This window comes from Mustela nivalis (assembly GCF_964662115.1).
Source record: "Mustela nivalis genome assembly, chromosome: 8".
Taxonomy (NCBI): domain Eukaryota; kingdom Metazoa; phylum Chordata; class Mammalia; order Carnivora; family Mustelidae; genus Mustela; species Mustela nivalis.
The window spans coordinates 134,495,948-134,518,375 of NC_139027.1; the positions used below are offsets into that span (position 1 = coordinate 134,495,948).

A 22,428-nucleotide genomic window follows, 5' to 3' on the forward strand; every position below is an offset into this window, starting at 1 on the left:
TCTGCCTACTTGTGATCTCCGTCAAATAAATAAATAAAGTCTTAAGAAAAAAAAAAAAAGAGTCGATGCTGAGGCCACTGAGTCCCCCAAGAACCCCTAGACCACTCTCATTTTTATGATGAAATTGATTTAGCAGACTTGGGCAAAGTTTCTTTACTAAACAGGAGGGCTAGTAATACCTTTTTAGAACTCTAATGAGAATCTCACAGACAGAGGGAAGACGCAGCTAACTTTTACAAAGATCAGTGTGCAAAAACTGAGCCTGGATGGCTCAGTTGGTTGAATATCTGCTTTCGGCTCAGGTCATGAGCTCGGGGTCCTGGGATTGAGCCCCAAGTTGGGCTCCCTACTCAGTGGGGAGCCTGCTTCCCCTTCTCTGAGTTCTGCCTGCTTGTGCTCGCTTGCCCGCTCAAATAAATAAAACCTAAAACAAAACAAACAAACAAGCAAATCCAAAAATGACTTCAGTCCAGGTAATTTTTCAGTCAACTATAGAACAAAGCTTAGGAACCGAAGCACCAAAGCGAAGCCAAATGCCCTCAGAATGGGTACACGTATTACAGTTCTCTGCCGTGTTAAATCTAAAGAGCAAGTAAGAGACTCATTGACTTCTCATTTATTTCAGACGTAAGCACATAGATGTGTAACTTCTCTCAGCTATTAGAAGAAATATTCCGGGGAACAGAGAAAATGAAACAAAAGCGATGTGGGGAAGGAACAGAAAGGATGCGCACACGGAGACAGACGTGGGAGATTGTTTACTGCATCATTGTTTGCAATAAGGAAAAACTGGAAGAGACTTAAAAAGCCACCAAAAGGAAAGTGGCTTTTTGATGTAAAATGTACATCACAGTGTGTACCATGGATCCTTGGGCTACTATGTATAAATGGAAAAGAACGCGGCTGATTTATGTATGCCAAGTGGGAAAGATCAGCAAATCGAACTGCTAAGTGCAAGGAAAGAAACCCCTGTATGGCATGGGAATATTAATTTTACTTTATTTATTTGAGAGAGAGAGAGAGATCACAAGTAGGCAGAGAGGCAGGCGGGAAGTGGGGGGCGGTGAGCAACTCCCTGCTGAGCAGAGAGCCGGATGCGGGGCTCCATCCCAGGACCCTGAGATCATGACCTGAGCCCAAGGCAGAGGCTTAACCCACTGAGCCACCCAGGCGCCCAGGAGTATTAATTTTAAAAACAACCACAGGAGGGGAACCTGGCTGGCTCAGTCAGTGGAGCATGCGACTTGTGACCTTAGGGTTGAGAGTTCGAGCCCCAGGTTGGGTGTACGATTACTTTAAAATGGAATGGAATGGAATAGAAACAACCACACTAATTATATCTGTGCATTTACGCATATATTTCAGCAGCTTTGAGTCTCTACGCATGTAAATTCCTATCAGAGATACAGGGACACATACCGGAGGGAGGAGGGAGCCACCTAACATTAGAGGCAGAGGAAAACGGAAGGGACTTTTAGATTTATTTTACAAAGGATTACAGCACTGGCTTCTTCTACATGTATGTGCGTCTCGTGTGTTCCTAAGCCCATTTTCACATGCAGAGGAAGCACCGAAATCCAATACCCTTGATGCAAATATATTTCACTCTTCAAAAAAAAAAAATCGTGGGGCGATTCAAAATTCATCCTTAATCATAACAGCCAGCCAGCCCGTTTGCAGCTCATTCATTTCTCCCAGAAAACAGTGAATGGACACAGCAGGATGTAAATGCTTACGTCTGGAGAAGATGAACTTTTACACTAGTTCTGTCTTTGCAGCTTTCTCAAGTGTGGACCTTACCAATTTCTTTGACCTGCCTTTTTCTTTCCCCCATTCCAATGCATGGCGGTGACAAGGCATTGAATTACCAGTTTGTCACTAATGCCACAGGCTTTATTATTCCTTTGAACAGAAGCTGGGCTTAAAAAGAAAAGTTTTTCTTAATAAGTAGCTGTTCATCCTTTGATATGCACATCTGGATCTGTCTTATCTGCGGCATGCTAATGCTGCTTCCTGCAGATAATGATAAAAGAACAACTCAAAATAACAAAAAAGGAATAAAATGTGCCAGATGCCTAAAAAATAAGGAGGACAATGCATAGAAAAGCAACTGGTTTTTCAATTCCGGAGAATAAACTCGATCAACAATTGAAGTAATCATTTTAGTGGTCAACTAATGCAAGAAATTTTTTTAAGGGATTAGGAAGGAAAAAAAAAAAAAAAAGCAAATATCAACTGACAACCACCGCCACATTCATTTAGAAATTAAGAGGGAAATAAACCTACCTACGCTATAAATCACTTAGGAGTTTAATCATGCTTCTGCCCCGCGATGTCGTTTTTTTCTCCCCCTCTTTTCCTCATTTGGTTATATTAATTAAAGGCCAAATAGAAAGATTTTGATTCACAGATTTTTCTTAAAAAGAATTATAAAATATTTCAAACATATAGAAAAGTAGTAAGAATAATGGAAAGAGCATCCATGTACCCACCATCTGGCTTTACGTACTTCTCCACGTTTCCTTCTTGTCTATTTTTAAGAACACAGTTCCTTCATTTTAAGAAGAAACTCTTCCAAGGGTGATTTTTCTTAATTTTGACATCATCTGTGTTCATTTCAAGACGGGTTTTTTTTTTTTTTTAATTAAAATATGATTTCCTCGGTAATTCTCCAAGAAACCTTCCTCCTGTCCTCCGGGTGTAAATGGGCTTGATATTTTGGAAGTTAGGTTAGTGTTCAGGAAGAAAGAGCAGGGTTGTGATGTATTCAGTAAACATGTATGATTTATCAGTATTATATATAGTTACAGTCTAGGTGATATTCGTTTGACTTATTTTGCAAAGGATGGTTTACTGGCTTTGTCCGTTCACGCCCCTTGCATCTGTCCCATGGCTAACTGTAACCTATTCGTTAACAGGCAAATAAACACTCCCGCTTTACAGAAATTGCTCCATAAGCTGGGAGTTGGGGGCCATGCGGAGGGGATCGGGCAAAGGTAGCCTCTGCCTCTTCGGCTCAGCTGAAGACTGTGGTGGGGACCCATTCTTAGCCTAAGCAGAGAACGTTCTTGAATTGTTTCCACATTAGCATGCAGCAAGCATGGGAAAATGATAAACTCCTATTACCACTGTCATGGCAACTGAAAAAAATGGCTGCTTTGGGGGAGCAAGGTCCACAGGAGAAGAAAAGCAAAGACCCCATCTCTTTCTTCTGTTTGACATCTGTTGTTTAACATACAAAATTGTATTATCATGACGCAAGCTTCACGGCCGGGACTAAAGCCTGCCTCGAATTGTGAAAACCATACTCCCCCACTGCCTCTGCCCGCTCTTTACCAGAAGACTATATAATTGGACCCTGAACATTTTCACTGAAGGCTGTAAATTCCCCTTCCGTTTCATCCCAGGTACAAAGTGTGAAAGGCCTTGAGAAGGTGGACCGCGGGGGAGGGGGAAGGGTCCTCTGGAGGGGCGGGGGCGGGGTGGGGGGGAGAGGGGGCTGCGGACAGATTATAAATTATAAAGTAAAAATACCCCATTTACTTTTTAAACGAGTCATTGCTCTTTCCTCCCGCCTTCTCTCTCCCACCGCAGACATTTTGGAATTTTCTAAGACAGCCGCCTTGGGAGAACTCGTGGACAGGAGGAGCCAGGACAGAGGCGGGAAGGGTAAACACAGGTGCCTTTGCTAAAGCTTTGACGTGGTTCCAGCAGGTCGGTGAGGAAAAGGCTGGGAGCGAGGGCACCTCAATGCTAAAGCTGGAACTTTCTGCCACCCTTGTCCACAGTTTTTAATTAAGTGCCTGTATCGCTCAGAACCTGTAAAAATACCCGTGTGTTTCCAATGAGGCTACTCGGGGCTGATACTCAGAAACAGTCCCTGTTACCCAAACATCTCATTAAAGCAAATCTTTTGTTCTTATAAATGTATATGTGCATATTTTATACATGCATGCATATATGTATTTTAATTCATGATAACACACATTTGATATACATGCCTACTGAAATGCATATGTATATATTTTAATGAGGACATTCAAATGAAGCGACTTTTCAACATCTTGCTCCCCAGCCCCTCCCACAGCCGTGTAAACAGAACCAGGTACCATTTTGGGTTGTGCTTATAACAGCCTTGAAACAGCTGGTAAAGGTTCGTTGGCGCCATCCTCAAATGGACTAACTTGAAATTTTCGTTAAGAGTGCGTTAAAGATGGGACGCCTGGGTGGCTCAGTGGGTTAAAGCATCTGCCTTCGGCTCAGGTCATGATCTCAGGGTCCTGGGATCGAGTCCCGCATCGGGCTCTCTGCTCAGCAGGGAGCCTGCTTCCCTCTCTTTCTCTCTCTGCCTGCCTCTCCATCTACTTGTGATTTCTGTCAAATAAATAAATAAAATCTTAAAAAAAAAAAAAAGAGTGCGTTAAAGCTCATCGACAGGAGAAAATCAGGTAAGAGCTTATAAAAGAAAGCACACTCGCAGCATTTCCCTCGGTGCCTGCTAAGTTGGCATCAGAAGAAGATAAAACAAAAGAGCCTGTCCATAAACCAGGCCACGTTAGCGTGTGGGCAGCTCAAAGCTTCCGCACAGTTTCACAAAGATCCTGACAAGTGTGCAGGCTTGAGAGGGTGTGCGGAAGCCAGAGACATCTAAAAGGGTAGAACTGCTGTGTTTGTTTTTCCAAATTGTCAGAGTAAAGTTACAATGTGCCACCTGGGTAAGCCCACGAGCTAAGGGCCGGGTAACTGGGACACAGTAGGCGCAGGGATGGGGGGGCTGCGGTGTGTGCACTGGAAACACTGGAGGAATTCGCTTGGGGGAGGGGAGCAGCCCGGAGCAGGACGGCCCCGTGGGTCACGCCCTAACTAAGCACCCAGAGCTGCCGACTGCTTAACAGGACAACGGTCTTATGTTTAATCCTCACGTCATCCTCTCTAGGAGGTAGGTGTTATTAGTCCCAGAATAATAACAGAGGTGGGGGATGGTACCATGCCGTACACCCTTCCCCCTTCCCCAAGCGTTTTACTTCGCAGATATTTCAGTATCAGGTCATTTCTGCCCCTGTTTTCAGCTTCCAGTTAGTTCCATCAGCATAATCTTTGTTAGAGGCTGGGAGTTTTACATTTGCAATTCTAGATTTTTCCTTCTGCTGGGTTTCCGGCAGCCCACTGCCTGGGTTGTTTTTTTTTTTTTTTTAAACGTATCTACTGCACATCAAATGGGTTGCGCCCAAGAGGGGCCCTAGGATGTTTCCTGAGAATGGGGGTGAGGGGTCCCCGTGGGGTTTCTCTCTTTGCAGTGTAAGAGTTTGAAAGGCAGAACTTTCTGCAGGGGCGGGGGTGGTGGTGGTGAGTGTCCTCCAAGCCCACCTTTCCAAATCAGATCTCCACTCTGTCTTTTCACTGAATGTGGGGGGTCCCATGCGCTTCCTGACAGCCCTCCAACATAGTCATTTCCAAACCTGACTGCGCATCGAATCACCCGGTAAGTCTTTGAAACATGGTGATGCCTCAGGCTTTGCTTCTGATTTATAGGATCAGACCCTGAAGATCTAGAAACTAAACTGGCTACAAAAGGGTGCTCACTAGAGTCAAAGATCAGAACGAACTATGAACACATCAAAACACGTAGGAACTGAGTATCATGAGAATCACATTGAATGGGGAGCAGGTCGCCTCTCAGTGTGGACGTGTTGAGAGCAGGTTGCCTCTCAGTGTAGACGTGTTGAGAGAGCCCCAGCCTGTGGCCATCCCCAGCCCTCTTCAATGCGTGGATCTGATAGCATTTCCTTGCACCTTTATTGTCTGCTTCTCTCCCCTAGACCGTCAGCTCCCCGACAGCGGGAGCCTTCTCCACGCTCTTCAAGGTCAAGTCATAGCGCCTGGGTCAATGTCTGCACCTTGGAGGTACGTGTTGGTTTGTGCTGGGTGGCTGTCCGAGTGAATGAACTGTTGGACTGATAGAAGTGGATAGCAGGCTCCCTGGTCCTTTTCTAATCTGACCCCCTTACAGTACAGATGCTGACACACAGCCCCAAGAAAGAGACTTGGCTGGCCAAGGTCTCAGCACACTTGCCACAGAGGCCACTGTCAGCAACTTTCTGCTTCTAGGACACCTGAGGATTTTTTTTTTTTAATATATATTCAAAGATGTGTGCTACAGCGTTATTAATGGTAGCAAAAAATGGAAACAAAAGGAATCACTACTGGCCCATTCACAGAATATTATACAGACATCAAATAAAATAAAATAAACCCATAAGCATTGGATGGAAGGAATTTCCATTAAGTATTGTTGAGTGATAAGAGTAAAATGCACTAAAAAGTAAAATAATACCCTGCTTTGGTAAGGGAATCGGTGATAAATGATCCCTGCCTAGGATTACTTGAACCTGGATAAAAACATACAATCACATGAATTTAGCTGTGAAGAAAGGTTATGCATGGGGGTTGGGTGGGGGAAAGTTGGCAGAAATCAAGAAAAAAAAGGAAAAATGACTGCGGTATTAAAAAAAAACATGTATGATATGTTGATGTTTATGTATTTGTGAAAATTACATAATTATGCACCAAGGTATTATATAAACAGAAGTTGCTTTTTTTTTTTTTAGGAGTTTATTTATTGATTTGACAGACAGAGATCCCAAGTAGGCAGAGAGAGAGAGAGGAGGAAGCAGGCTCCCCGCTGAGCAGAGAGCCCGACGCGGGGCTCGATCCCAAGACCCTGGGATCATGACTTGAGCCCAAGGCAGAGGCTTTAAGCCACTGAGCCACCCAGGCGCCCCAGAAGTTGCTTTAAAAAAACCGTGGGATGCACTGGAAGTGGTGTAAGGAAAATACACAGCCTTGGGTGTAGTCTTGAGGAAAGAGAGATTGAAAATAAATGAGCTCACATTTACTTTAGGAACTCCGTAGAAAAAGGAACAGAATGAACGCAAAGAACAGCGGAAGTAAAAGGAAACCACTCTCTCTGGGGTTCTTACCAACAGAAATGACCTCAAGTTCATATGCAACATTAAGAGTTGTTTATTATGGGTGAAGGGCATGGGGATGTTCGTTGTGCGAGTTTTTCCTACTTTACTGTATTTGTAACTTTCCTGCTAGAAAAAAGTGTGTCAAAAGACACATTCAGAAAAGCCATTCTATTCTAGAAGCAGGAGGAGGCCGGGCCCCTGAGCAGAATGATGGCAATGCTCCTTGTCCATTCTGTCCGCTGCTGCATCCCAAGGTGGGACTTCTCGTTGGTGGAGAAGAAAAATGAACCACCGACACCTGATTTTGATTCTCCTCTGCCAGACTGCCCGTCTCTTCCTATCGCCCCCTTATGGAAGGCATTTGTCAGAATCTCCGTGGTTGAGAGCATCAGATCACACTCTGTTCTGCCAGGGACTAGCTAGGGGTTCCCTTCAAGGATGAAAGGGGAGAAGGCAGATGGAACGCTCCGGGCAGTGCCTGGCTTTGGAGAAGGGAAACTTCCTTCTTCTTATCTCTCTGTTTTGTTTGTTGTTGTTTGTTTGCTTGTTTTTTGTTTCTTGTTTGGATCAGTAGCCTCCACGCCCAGTATGGGGCTTGAACTCAGGACCTTGAGATCAAGAGTTGCATGGTCTCCCAACTGAGCCAGCCAGGCACCCCATTTCTTATCTCTTTGGATTCGACTCCCATACTTGAGTCATTAATTCTGAAATCTGTCTCCATTCCCAGTCTGTTATGCAGGCTTTGTTATGGATAGTTCTGTAATCCAGTATGCTACCTGCCCTTATCCTCAAACTGTGCAACTCTTCATGAGCCAGACCGTGGGTGCCCCACCTGGGAAAGGCACATTCGCACCTGTCTTCCTCATAGCCTCCAGTGGCGAAGGTAGACACTGACTCAAGTGGAGCGCAGGGACAAGGTCTTGGGCTAGTATGTTCTCCGTCTTTCAAGCTAGCTTACTGGGTGCAAATGACAATTTCTTTGAGACTCCGTTCCCTCTTGCATAAAACCAGGATCACAGACTGTGTATATTTCAAGGGTACAGTGCGTGTCTTTCCCATTGGGCACAGTCTTTGAAGATTTCCTTCACCACAAGTTTCTTAGAGCCTTGAACAGTGCCTGGGACATATACATATTCTCTAAATATTTGTTGAGTTAATTAATTTTGTCTTTTGGTTCAACATTAGAATTCAAAACAACCTTCCCTTACTTCCACCTAAGAGGAGATACATTTAGGGGCTTATCTAAAGAGTCTACCTAGAGAGGCACCTGGCTGACTAAATCTGTAGAACACGTGACTCTTGATCTTGGGGTTCTAAGTTCTACGTTGGTTGAAGAGATTACTTAACCGAATGAAATCTCTTTTAAAAAAATGAAGAAAGAATATAAGTAGACCTAGGAATTTGGGTTGTAGAGAACTCACACCTTCCACTTTAACTTGATGTCATCCATTCTCCAGAGAGTTCTATCAAGTCCCAAACAAGTCCCTCTGTCCATACTTCTTCTAGAACATGGTACAGACTTTTAAAGGCTCGGCCTTGCTTTTTCTTTTTCTTTTTTTAAGATTTTATTTGTTTATTTGGCAGAGAGAGATCACAAGTAGGCAGGGAGGCAGGCAGAGAGAGAGAGAGGGAAGCAGGCTCCCTGCCAAGCAGAGAGCCCAATGCGGGACTTGATCCCAGCACCCTGAGATCATGACCTGAGCCAAAGGCAGAGGCTTAACCCACTGAGCCACCCAGGCGCCCCTTCCTTTTTCTTTAAAGGGGAGAATGAAAACGAAGCTGTTTAGTTTACATAATACCACACCTCTACACATATTTATTTATTTATTTATTTTAGGGGCGCCTGGGTGGCTCAGATGATTAAGCATGTGCCTTTGGCTCGGGTCCTGGGATCTGGCTGGGCTCCCACCTCAGCGGGGCATCTGCTTCCCTCTCTCCTTCTGCCTCTCCCCTCACTGTCTCTGTCTGTCTCAAATGAATAAATAAAATCTTTAAAAAAAAATATTTATTTATTTGAGAGAGAGACTGTGGGGGTGGGGCACAGGGAGAGGGAGAGAGAGAATCTCAAGCAGACTCCCCACTGAGCACGGAGCCCTAGGTGGAGCTTGATGCCATGACCCTGAGATCATGACCCGAGTTGAGATCAGGAGTAAGGACACTCGACCAACTGAGTCACATAGGTGCCCCTACACACTTTGATTTTTGCTATTGTTGGATACTGACATTCAGTTATTACCCTAGACCTCACTGCACGTGTCCCCTCCTGGGAGTCCTTTTTCGAATCCCTGTAGAAGTTCGTTTCCTCGGGAGTCGCTCTCTCTCCCATCTCTCTGTTTATTTCCTTCATGGAAGTTTGAAATCTGAAAGCATCAGTTTGTTTGTTTGTTTGTTTTTTCAAAGATTTTATTTATTTATTTGATGGACAGAGATCACAAGTAGGTAGGGAGGCAGGTAGAGAGAGGGGGGGAAGCAGGCTCCCTGCCAAGCAGAGAGCCCGAAGCGGGGCTCGATCCCAGGACCCTGGGATCCTGACCTGAGCCGAAGGCAGAGGCTTTAAGCCACTGAGCAGCCAGGCACCCCGAGAGCATCGTTTTGGTTGTACGTCTTTTTATTGCTTTCTCCCCACGGGTCCGTGAGGGCTCTTGTCTGGTCTTGTTCACCACTGCATCTCTGGTCCTCGTTCAGAGCCTGGCACAGGGTAGGAATGTAAAAAATATTTATAGAAGAAAGAGTGCGTGGCTTTTTTGAACAGCTAAAGCCAGGGGGCACCTGGGTGGCTCCGTCTGTTAAGTGTCTGACTTTGGATCAGATCATGATCCCAGAGTCCAGGATGGAGCCCTGCATCAGACTCCCTGCTCGGTGGGGGTCTGCTTTTCCCTTTGGCCCTCACCCCTCTCTCATGCTGTCTCTTCCTCTCTTGCAAATAAATAAATAAAACCTTAAAAAACAAAAAAAGCTAAAGCCAGTTTAGACATTTATTGAACATCATTTATTGAACATTAGACTTATTTTTTTTTAATCTTCACAGTAATAGGAAGGTGTTCTAGCAGATGACCCTCCTCCTTCATTTGGCTCTTCTTTTATTTATTTATTTATTTATTTATTTATTTGACAGAGAGATAGAGAGGGACCACAAACAGGGGGAGGGGCAGAGGCAGAGGGAGAAGCGGACTCCCCACCAAGCAGGGAGCCTAAGGCAGGGCTCCATCCCAGGACCCTCGGATCATGACCTGAGCCGAAGGCAGCTGCTTAACCAACTGAGTCACCCAGGCGCCCCTTCATTTGACTTTTTATCCCTTTTAAACTGGAGATTTTTAAATTCATTCAACAAGTATTTGCCGATCACTTGTTACATGCCAGTGACTGTTCCCGGAAACCTGCTCAGAGAATGAAGACAATTCTAGGTCTTCAGTTTTGCTGGAGGTGGGCTGGGGTGACTAAGGCAGGAACAAATGTGAAATCTGGCTTCACAGAGAGAAAATTATCTTCTCCTAGTGTCAAAGTAGTGGTAATGATCAAAGCCAACATTCATAGAATGTTTACTCGGCGCCGGGTGCTAAATTAGTTGCCTTACGTGAGTTACAGATTTAATCATCAGGAGAAACACAGCAGGTAGTTAATATAAAGTGCAGTAACCTCTAGGAGCATTTCACGTCCCTGAATCCTCTGTATGTGTGTGGAGAGAAAAGAGAAAAGGCAGAATGGTTCACATGACATGGATAGTCAAGTGCACCAGTCCAGGGAATAGAGGATGATGCTCTCCCTGGTCCTGAGTTTTGTCTGGTCCCTCCCTGCTATCCTATCATAGTGGAAAGGATGTTCAAAGTTAGGCTTTTTTTTTTTTTTTTAAAGGTTAATTTCTGATCATACTTGATGTCCGCCCCCTGTATACTCTGGATTTTAGGACTCCTTTGAGAATGACGGCTTAGAGGGGCTAAATGTCTTCTATGCACAAATTATATGTCTGCAAAGGCAGATTAAGCATGATGGGGACCCAGACTCTGATTTGACTATATCTCTTAAATTTAACACGGCCCCCCCCCCCCGTTTCATTTCCTTGACACAGGTGCATGCTCTGAGCATTTTACTGCTTCATTTATTATCTGTTGTATGGATCATTTCCTCCAAAGAACGGAGCGAGTGAACTCTAGGAGGGGTTTGCTAAAGATCACAGTGAAGAGTCTTTCACTGGAGGCCTATTTTAAAAAATTTATTTGACACAGAGAGAGCAGCACACAAACAGGGGGAGTGGCAGGGAAAGGGAGAATCAGGCTCCCCACTGAGCAGGGAGCTCAGGGAGTGGGGCTCGATCCCAGGACAGTGGGATCATGACCTGAGCCAAAGGCAGATGCTTAACCAACTGAGCCACCCAGGAGCCTTATACAATAGGTTTTAGACCGACTTAGATGCGTTGCATGCTCTATTTGGAGACAGGGAAAGAAATCTGGACGTTTATTCCAAACCCAGGATTCTGTGACTATCTCATTGTGATATAACTTTTTTTTTTTTAATTTATTTGAGAGACAGAGATCACAAGTAGACAGAGAGGCAGGCAAAGAGAGAAGGGGAAGCAGGCTCCCTGCTGAGCAGAGAGCCCGATGCGGGGCTCGATCCCAGGACCCTGGGATCATGACCTGAGCTGAAGGCAGAGGCTTTAACCCACTGAGCCACCCAGGCACCCCATGTAAACTTTCTTGATCATAGAAATCACTTGCTAACAAACAAACAAAAAATAAACACATCATGAAACAAAAAAACATGGTGCCTGGCACATAGTAGGTACTCTGTAAATATCTGTTGAATAAATGATTGAAATAAAAGAAATAGATTGAAATTAAATAAAAGATTGAAATAAAAGAGTTACAATTGTTTTCTTTTTGTTTATTTAAGTAGGCTGCACATCCAGTGTGGAGCCCAGCGTGGGGCCTGAACTCATGACCCTGGGATCAAGACCTGAGATCAAGGGTCGGCAGCTGAACCAACTGAGCCACCCAGGTGCCCCACAGTCCTATAGTTTTTAATGTATGTTTGTATAATCATAGGGAAAATATTTAAAGGTGTTTAACAAACTGTTTAAAATGGTCCTCTTTGGGGAGAGTGGAATATTTCTACTCTTAAAGTTCTTGAATTTTAATAATTGAATAATAAAACTCTGGTTTTAATAGTTAATTTTAACAATTTAATAACAATAATGGTTAAAAATTTGATACTTTTAATGGTGGAGTAACCAGAATAATTTAAATAATTTGAAAAACAAAATAATTTTTTGAAAAACACAAAAAAAGTGATCTTTTTTTCTACAGCTATCTGCCAACGAAGTTTTTTTTTTTTTTTTTTTTAAATACACCTGCAAAGTATTCATCAAATGCCTGCCTTATACATGCTCAGTACCAGGCATTCTTGGAACACGAAGAAGCCCATTTCTGCCCTGGAGACACACTTTGGCCAAAGACGTATGCTATTCCTGTGTGAAAACTTAACAATATGGGATTGAAATCACAGCTCAAGATGACAACAGAAAGGAAATCTGGATTCCTGCCAGGGAGGGATGGGGGGGGGGACGTCATCCAGGTGGTCTGTGGGGAGAGGTCTAGGAGGGACCCGGGAGGGAGACAGGGATTAAAAAGGCTTAGTCCAATAATCCAGTAGAAAAATGAGCAGAATAACCCAGAAAAGGAAATTCAGGTAAGTCTTAGACGTATGAAGACACCTAGCCTCACCACAGCGAGAGAAGGACAAACAGAAGCCCTGACATGGGACCATTTCCCATCTCTTGGGTGGGCAGAGGAGGAGCCAGTGTTGGTGGGTCCTGTGAGCCTGAGGCTGTGGGAAGCAGGACCACTTCCCATGCTGCTGGCAGGAGGGACTATCAACTAGTGAGGTCTCCTGGGAAGATATCTTGGCAGCAAAACCCAAATTAAATAGGCTCATACCCTTGAACAGAGACATTTCAGTCCGGGGTTATCCTCTAGTGTACTTGCTCATGGCCAACCTGACCTCTGCACAGAGCTAGTCATTATGGCATTCTTGGGAGAGCAAAGATTGGACGAAGAAAAGCAAACTAAATGTCCATTACAGGGGACTGTCTCCATCAATTACAGTAAGAGGCACCAGGGGGATAATTTGTAGCCACTGGAAAAAAAAATGCCTAACATGTATTGAACATGCCATACATTGTTAAAGTCTTGTGTACTTCTGAACTCATTTAAATGTTTTATTTATTTATTTGAGAGAGAGAGAAAGGGAGAGAGTGCAAGTAGGGGGAGGAGTGGAGGGAGAGAGAGAGAGAGACTCTCAGGCTGACTCCTCGCTCAGCGTGGAGCCCATTGCAGGGCTTGGTCTCACAACCCTGAGATCGTGATTTGAAATCAGGAGCCGGATACTTAACCGACTGAGCCACCCAGGTGCCCCCTTGACTCACTTCATCTTCTCAACAACCTTCTGGAGTAGGTTTTGCTTTGTTTTGTTTTGTAAATTTTTAGTTAAATTCCAGTTAGTTAAGATACAGGAGTAGGATTTTAGTATTATTACCCCTGCTCACAGATGAGGAAACAGAGACACAGAAATCCAGTAACTTCCCCAGTGGTACACAACTAGTAACTAAGAGAGTTAGTGTTACGTGAATAAAATCAAGGTATAGAACAGTCAACAGGTATAGAACAGTCAAACAACACACTCATGTTTTTGTGAAAAAGGGTAAAAAACAATACGTAGGGTATGTGTGTCTGTCAAGGCATGTTTGTGTATACTTCCATGTACATTTATGCTTTTATTTGTTTTGAACGTCTCTGGAAGGAGACAAGACAATCTCAGAATCTATTAACTGTGACTGCCTCTGGGGAGGAAAGCTGTTTCCGGAAGACAGGGTAAGAAGCGGGGTTTACTTTATGCTGTACAGAGTTTTGTACCCGTTGAGGTTTTATAATATGTATTTGCAATATCTATTTAGCAACTTTAAAATCTTTAACTAAAAATTTTGGGGGGGGGGCGCGCCTGGATGGCTCAGTGGGTTAAACAGCTGCCTTTGGCCCAGGTCATGATCCCAGTATCCTGGGATCGAGTCCCGCATAGGGCCAGGGGGAGCCTGCTTCTCCCTCTGCCTGCTGCTCCCCTTGCTGGTGTGTGTGCTTGCTCTCTGCCTTGGACAAATAAATAAATACAATCTTTAAAAGGAAAAAAAAAACTTTTTTTTTTTAAAAAGATTGTATTTATTTATTTGACAGACAGAGGTCACAAGTAGGCAGAGAGGCAGGCAGAGAGAGAGAGTGCAGAGGAAACAGGCTCCCTGCTAAGCAGAGAGCCCGATGAGGGACTCGATCCTAGGACCCTGAGATCGTGACCTGAGCTGAAGGCAGAGCCACCCGGGCGCCCCCCAAAAACTTTTTTTTCTAATGGAAGTAAGGAGAAGGAGGTGGAAGTCCTTCCTACAGGTTCTCTCTTGACCTTGTCCTGTGCATTATGGTAACTGCCAGGGACACATGGCTAGTCAGCGGTTGAAATGTGATTGGTCTGGGTTGGGATGTGCTGTACATGTAAAGCATACACCAGATTTCAAAGAATGAATATGAAAAAAGAAAAGAGTGTAAAATATCAAATTAATAATTTTTTTGTATTGATAACATGTTAAGTTATATCCAGTTACATAAAATATATTATTATAATTAATCTCACCTGTTTCTTTTTATCTGTTTAAAAGAGAGCTTCTAGAAAGTTTAAAATTACACATGTGGCTCCCATTATATTTCTCTTGGGCAGCCTGGGTCTGAAGGTCTCTTAAGGTCTATTGATAACACAAATGCTGTAGGGATTTACATTTGAAAGGGGCTTTCCTAGAATCTGTCTCCTGGAATCTTCTTCGCACAACTCTGGCAAGATAGAAATTATTATTACTGTTCCCCAGTTCCGGAGGAGGAAGTAAAGTGCTCATTCAGAGTCTTCTATGTGTTCTTTCGAGTGTATTTTTCTCCCAGAACACCGAGCATCTGGGAGGGATGAGGAGGGCTGCAGCGTTAAATGCAGCAGGAAGAGAGGGGGAAGGGGGGGGCGCTATTCTGTTTAGTATCTTTGTAGGAGCCGCAGATAAATCCCTCTGGCTAGTGACTCGTGATGGAAATGACGCTTCTTAAGTTACACGGGTCCTGTTTTGTACTCATTTATCAGGTGGTAGTTTTTCTATTTTTTCCAATCAAGACCTTTTCTTATATCCAAACTCATTGCCATTTCAGGACTGGGTAGGGGTGCCAGAGAACACGGTTTCACCAGACCTGTTGGGGGGAACATTTCTGGTTTTTTGCTTCCATTTCCAGACCACCAAGTTAAGCTCTTGTTGGCCATCTTTTGTTCACAAACCCGCTCAGGCTTGATTTTCATGGAGGCAGTGGCTGAGGTGGCTCGCGATGGTTTTCTTTGGTTTGGTTTCGTCTTTGAGTGAATGTAGGGTTCACAGCAGGAGGCCGTATCTCTCCCCCATGCTCTACCTTCGCTCAGGATAGCTCGGTGAGGGCAGCAAGAAGAAAGATGTCTAATGTGGGAAAATCCAGCTACGGAGAAGTTGATCGTCATCACCGGAGCTGCAAGACGGTGAAATTTGAGTTGGGAACACATCCCCAAAAGCGATGTATTCAGGGAGTGAACTACGTAGGTGAAGGCTGAAGTTGTTACAATCCCAATAGGGGACATTCACAATGCAGGTAGATTTTGTGCTGAGGATCAAAGTCGGCATTCAGGGAGACCGTTGCATATGTGAACGTCATCCTTCTGTTGTATCACAACAGAAGAGAAAACGCTTTCAATCACCCTGTGGCACACTATTGATTATAGGGGTGTTCTGATGTCAGAGATGTGGAAAAGTGGGCAAAAAGGTTTGAATTATGATCGGTGAAACCCAGGGTCAAAATTACGTCTGAAATCCCTTAAGGAAGACCCCAGTTTGAGGATGGACAGCTCTGGACAAGCAGTTGTCTCTTTGAACAGGCGCCAGGTGAGCTGGTTACAGGTGTGGAGAAGACAGCCCCATTACGGTGCATTTTTAGACACCTGGGCCCTGGAGGGGAGCTGCTGAGCCCTGAAAACGAGGCGCAGCCAGAGGCTCTCCCCCCAGAGTCACACCAGGACTCCTTGAGCATGTGCCTGTGGAATCATGTACGCTTGTCACCTTATTCTTGGTCTTTAATTTTCTCAGCTCCTCTGGTAGAATTTTCCCATAAGTGTCATATTCATAAAATGCAAGTATTTACTCTCTGCCGGCAACTCTATTAAATACTTTTTACACGGATTAAATCATTTAAAGCTCACCAGACGCCTGTCTGTGGCGGCTATCACAAGCCCTCGGTTTACAGGTGGGAAACTGAATGAAGCACAGAGAGGTCAAGCAAGAAACCAAAAGTCACACAGGAGAGAATTAGCGAGTAGATGGAACAGGCTAGTGCTTGATGTTCCATTTAAGAAAGATAGTATTCAGTGTCAATACCAGTTAGTCAAAGTCCAAAAGGCAAAAACTAAGAAAAAATATCTTCTGTCTACAGTCCTTCACAAACAGTAGAAGAATTTCAGGAAGCTTTAGGAAAGGGACAATGACATTTGAGATGTTTTAAGGTAACCAAACCTGAATGGCCAACTTTCAGCAGTCTGGAGGAAACATATTTTTCTTTACTTAGGCAATAATTCCTGGATTGAGTTTCAGAAGGTCATTACTATCTCAACAATACGCTTACTCTATAGTTATAAGAGAGATGACATAAACAAGATGATTTTCAAATAAACCACTGAGATTCTAAGATAACAGTCCCAAGACTTAAAACACAGATTCTATAAAAGATATCCAGGAAGGAATTTATAGTTGGGACCTTGTGATAACAGTTGTGTTTGTTGGCTCAGCAGAAATGAACTAGGGGTAATTTTAAGGATATGTTTTTTTGGGAACTCTGAGTCTGGTTTAATTCTGTGGTCACAGTAAAAAGAATACTAAATGCGATCGTCCCTTTGCAATTGCAAGAAAGAAATCTAAAAAGAGCAATTACTTATGCAGCTCTTTATTTTCCCTTGACAAATGATTATTTTTTTCCTAAAACACAACTGGAATCCATTTGTATCTGAGTGCATTCATGTTTGAAACCTAAAGAACTGGGGCGCCTAGGTGGCTCAGTGGGTTAAGCCTCTGCCTTTGGCTCAGGTCATGGTCCCAGGATCCTGGGATGGAGCCCCGCATTGGGCTTTCGGCTCAGCGGGGAGCCTGCTTCCTCCTCTCTCTGCCTGCCTCCCTGCCTACTTGTGATCTCTGTCTGTCAAATACATACATAAAATCTTAAAAAAATAAAAAATTAAAAAAAAAAAAACCCCAAACCGTAAGTACCAGCCAGTGGTCTAAACTTGGCTTAAATAACAAGGGTATGTTTTACTTTAGTTAGCAAGAATCTGCTCGAGGACCGGTTCAGGAGATCATCTGTACCATCTAGAAACCAGCCTTCTTCCTCCTTCTAGCCCATCATCCATCAGATTGTCTTGGTCTGTGAGTGAGTGTCCTCATGGTCACAGGATAGCTGCTGAAGCCCCAGCCCTTCCTCCCACAACAGGGTCAAAGGCAGGAAAGGAGGCATCTATCCTTGAGCATCCATCTTTATAGTGTGGGAAAACCTTTCTGCAGAGTCCCCTCTAGTGTCCCCCTTTTATCTCTGTATAGTTTTCCCCTTTTATCTCTGCGGCCAAGACTAGGTTACATGCCCACTTCTAGAACTATCTCTGGCAAAAGGGCTTGATGGATGGCTGTAAACGTTGTGGAGGCTTACTTTCCTTGAGTATCCACCTCCCGATGCCTGAATAAAACTCTCGATCTGATAGCAAGCAAGAAAAGGGAAAAGGCAGGGGGTAGGTAAGAACTTCAGCCACAGTACTGTTTCCGGAAAACATCATTTGTGACGCTGGACAATAGCCACTCACTTGAGAAGTCCCTAGACTCTCCCCTGTCTTCCCATTTCAGGCTTTACAGTTGCCTTGCTGCCGTCAGTGAGATAAGGTGAGACGCTAACCTGCCAGGCGGAATTGTTCCATAACAAAAATATGCCGGGTGGTGCAGATGTCCAATTGCAGAGAGTTCAACTAGTGAGACAAGCGAGGTGTATTTTAACTATTAACTCAATGGGGGTTGCTAAAGATGGAAAGAGATAAATTTAAAGAGCCGTAAGCTTGACAAAGAAAAGAGCATGAAATCAATTTGTATGTAAATTGCTCCCAGTTAGAAGTTTCTAGAAGGTGAGAGTTGTACAGAACACCTTTTCTTCCAGGTTAAAATTCCTCCCAAGACCATCCTGCCTGTTTAAAATCAGCTGAACACTGATGTCAGGAGTGGAGAGTTTAAATGTGAGAAAAAGAAATGCCACCTTTCTGACTGGTTTCCAGGCAACGAAGAGAAAAGCACGCTGGGTCGCATCTGTCATGACTCACTAGTTCTCTTTCCAAGATGGGCTATGGCCCCACAGTCCACACCACCGTACTGGGGGAGAAGTAATACTACACGACAGAGAACTGAACTGGGTTGTGTTAGTATCCGGTTAGTGGCTTAAGGCAATCCTTCCCAAGAGACGTGATGTTGGTTTAGTTTCGGAGAGGAGCTGATGGTCGGGAGGTGGGTGGTGGTGATCAGGAGAGCAACAGCTGACATTTCCAGAACATCTGCTCTAAGCCAGGCATTGTGTAGAGGACTTTGGTGTATAAAACTGGAATCACACACTGGGTTGCGATGAACCTAGCAACCCAATGAGGTGGACCCCTGAGTTAGGTCCATTTTACAGATGAGGATGTTGAGATTTAGAGAGGTTAGGGGCGCCTGGCTGGTTCAGTCGGTGAAGCGTCTGCCTTCTGCGCAGGTCATGATCTCAGGGTCCTGGGATCGAGCCCGAGTTGGGCTCCCTGCTCAGTGGGGAGTCCGACTCTCCCTCTCCCTCTGCCACACCCCTCCCCCACTCATGCTCTCTTTCTCTCTCAAATAAATAAAATCTTAAGGAAAAAAAAAATAAATTTAGAGAGGCTCATTAATAATACTGGAGTCTGAACACTTAAGCCTTAGTTCTGGCCCTACTACTCATAAGCTATAAAACTGTAGAGGGTTAAATTGTGATTCCCCCAAAAGATAGGTCCAAGTCCTAAGCCCCCGGAACCTGTCCGTGTGACCTTATTAGGAAAAAAGATCTTAGCACACAGAGTGAAGTGAAGGGTCTCGAGATGAGATGATCCTCGATTATCTGGATGGGCCCTAGATGTGAGGACAAAAGTCCTTAAGAGAAGCGAAGTCGGGGCTTCCTGGCTGGCTCAGCTGGTAGAGATTGTGCTCTCCACCTCAGACTCGTGAGTTCAAGCTCCACAGGGGGTGTAGAGATGATGTAAAAATAAAATCCTAAAAAAAAAGAAAGAGAAGGCGGAGATGCAGAGATGCAGACCACCGGTGAGAGGACTGCGGCGGAGGTCCGACGGCTGCGTCGGGGCAGGAAGAGGCGGGAAGGAGTCTCCCCTCGAGCCCGTGGCGGGAGCCTCCCCCTGCGTCCACCCCGATTGGGGCTTCTGTCCCAGAACTCTGAGAGCGTAAATCGCCGTGGCTTTGCACCGTCTGGTTTGTGGTCCTTTGTGCGGCCGCCGACGACACGGATGGAGGCAAGGCCCCCAGGCGAATGCTCTGGGCGCTGTTCCTCGTGGCAACACTCTAGGTTAGGAGCGCAGCGGTTCTCGGTGCGAGGCCACGAACGTGCCACGAACGTGGGCCGATGTGTGCGCAGGGCGTCGGGGGAGAGCAGGGGGCCCAGGGATCCACAACCATCCTGGGTACTTGACTCCCCGGGGAATCCTGGCCATGGCTGCAGACATTTTTGGTTTTCACAGCCGGGCGAGCAGGAAGGAGGGCCTCGTGGGTGGAGGCCAGGGATGCTGTAAGCCCGGGGGTCACACGGGACACCCGGTGGGGCACATGACAGCCCACAACAGAGAATCACACCACCCAGGGTGTCATTGGTGCTGAGATTGAGAAACGCTGATGTCTACTGGGCGAAAGTGCTTTTACAAGCAATGTCTTCCTAAATTTTCATAGCTGGCCTCTAGACAGGTCTACTCGTCGTAGTCTTCCTGTTTCACAGACAAGTAAACTGAGGCTAAGAGAAGTGAACTGATTTCCCCAAAGCCGCAGAGCTAGGGGCTGGCAGCCCTGGTGTTTGAGATTTTGGCTCTGGTCTTTACAAAATACAGTATTTATATTTATTCAGTTTATCTTGATATTGCCTTTTCCCCTGTCATTTTTGGTGTTACAATACCCATTTTTATTTTGTTATTTCTTTAAAGATTCTATTTATTTATTTGACACACAGAGAGCGATCACAAGTAGGCAGAGAGGCAGGCAGAGAGAGAGGAGGAAGCAGGCTCGCCGCTGAGCAGAGAGCCCGATGCTGGGCCCAATCCCAGGATCCTGAGATCATGACCTGAGCGAAGGCAGAGGCTTTAACCCACTGAGCCACCCAGGCGCCCCACAATACCCATTTTTAAAAAGATTTTATTTATTGGAGAGAGAGCGAGCACAAGCAGGGGGAGCGGCAGGCAGAGGGAGAAGCAGGCTCCCCATGGAGCAAGGAGTCCAATGCATGGCTCGATCCCAGGACCCCCGGATCATGACCTGAGCCAAAGGCAGACCAACTGAGCCACCAGGCCTCTCTACAATATCTGTTTTTAAACGGAATGATGGTGTTGATAGATGCAACTCTTTTTTCTTTTTAAGAGTTGAGGGGGAGGGGCAAAGGGAGAGGGAGAGAAACTCGGGCAGGCTCCACACCCAGTGCAGAGCTCCACGTGGGGCTCAAACTCACAACCCTGAGATCATGACCTGAGCCGAAATCAAGAGTCACACGCTCAACTGACTGGGCCACCCAGGTGCCCCAGACAGATGCCACTCTTTTGATTCAACATCCTTTTGGCTTGTACAATAAGCAGCTGGAAATTCCATATCTTACAAAACATATTTTCTTGGGAAATTCTAATGATCTAAGACACCTGAAATTCTGGGGGAACCGCCCAAAGAGGTCGTCTGTCCAGTTTCTTCCGGTTCTAACTCAGAAAGTGTGTTTCTGTGTAGCTGGGCCTACACGATCCTCTAGGACATGGGAGCTCTACCTCTGCGCATTTATCAGACATCAGTTAGGACCCACCAGGATGACGTCTATTTTCACCATCACTACTTGGAGGACGAAATGAATGTATTATAAAGAAGAGACAAAGATGGCTTTTTGGTAGCAGGTGTCAAGAAAATCACCTTCAAATTCTGATTTTGGCTCCGTGTATTGTTTCTTCATTCATTCATTCATACATTCACAACCATTTTGGAGCTCATGTCCGTGTGCACAGGGTCATTACTGCGTTAAGCAGGTCCTGCCATTGTGACCTGTTCCCTGAAGTGCAGGAAGAGAAGATGTAACAACATACTCTCATCTCAGAATTTAAAAAATAAAATAAAATAAAATAGAGTTAACTCATACATTGTTTAAGGTCCTGGCAAAGACAGGATTTAAACCCAGTTTAATTCCCGAGTCTGCACTTTTAGCCACTGTTCTAAACTACCTCTCTCTAGAGAAGGAATTGTAACATAAGATAATAATAGCTGGTTTCATTTTTTTTACCTCTTCATATTGCCAAGAACATGCTTTGTTGCATCCAATTTTCAGGGCAGCTTGATGGAAAGGTACTGGTTTCTTGATTCCCGTTTTGCAGAGGAGAAGACTAAGGGTTAGAGAAGTCACATGATTGTTCCTGACCACCCAGCTCTGATAATGCATGAGCACGGCTGTCAGTGAGCTGAGCTTAGATTTTTTTTTTTTTAAGATGAAAAAAATTGTTTTCAAGATTTTATTTATTTATTTGAGAGAGAGAGAGAGTGCATGGGAAGTGGCAGAAGGGGAGAGGGAGAAGCAGACTCCTTGCTGAGCAGGGAACCTGATGTGGGACTTGATCCCAGCACCCAGAGATCATGATCTGAGCCGACACTTAACTGACTGAGCCACCCAGGTGCCCCAGAGATTTGTATTTTTAAGTAATGTCTACACCCAATGTGGGGCTCGAACTGACGACCCCAAGATCAAGAGTTGCACGCCCCTCCAGCTGAGCCAGCCAGGTGTTCCAGCGGGCTGGGTTTAAATCCTGGCCTGGTCACTCCCTGGCCGTGTGATCTTGGGCAAGTTATTTAAACTTTCTGAGCTTCAGTTTCCGCAAAATGCTGTAGAAGAATTCCTACTTGTAGCTCTGGTGAGATTAGGTTAGAACAGGCTCGGACAAACTGTGGTCCTTGGGCCAAGTATGCTCCACATCTGTTTTCATACAGCTGTGAGCTAAGAATGGTTTTTGCATCTTTAAATGGATGGGGAAAAAAGAATCAAAAGAAGAACAGTATTTCATAACACACGAAAATTATATGAAATCCAAGTTCCAGTGTCCG

General features: G+C 44.9%; 1 long non-coding RNA gene across 1 annotated transcript in view; it reads right to left on the reverse strand.

Moving 5' to 3' along the window:
* Positions 1-9,344: 9,344 nt before the first annotated feature.
* LOC309871686 overlaps positions 9,345-22,428 on the reverse strand; it is a 49,553-nt gene continuing 36,469 nt past the window's right edge. The window contains exon 3 of the long non-coding RNA XR_014315435.1: positions 9,345-9,659. This is a non-coding gene — a long non-coding RNA (uncharacterized lncRNA). The remainder of the gene's footprint in view (positions 9,660-22,428) is intronic.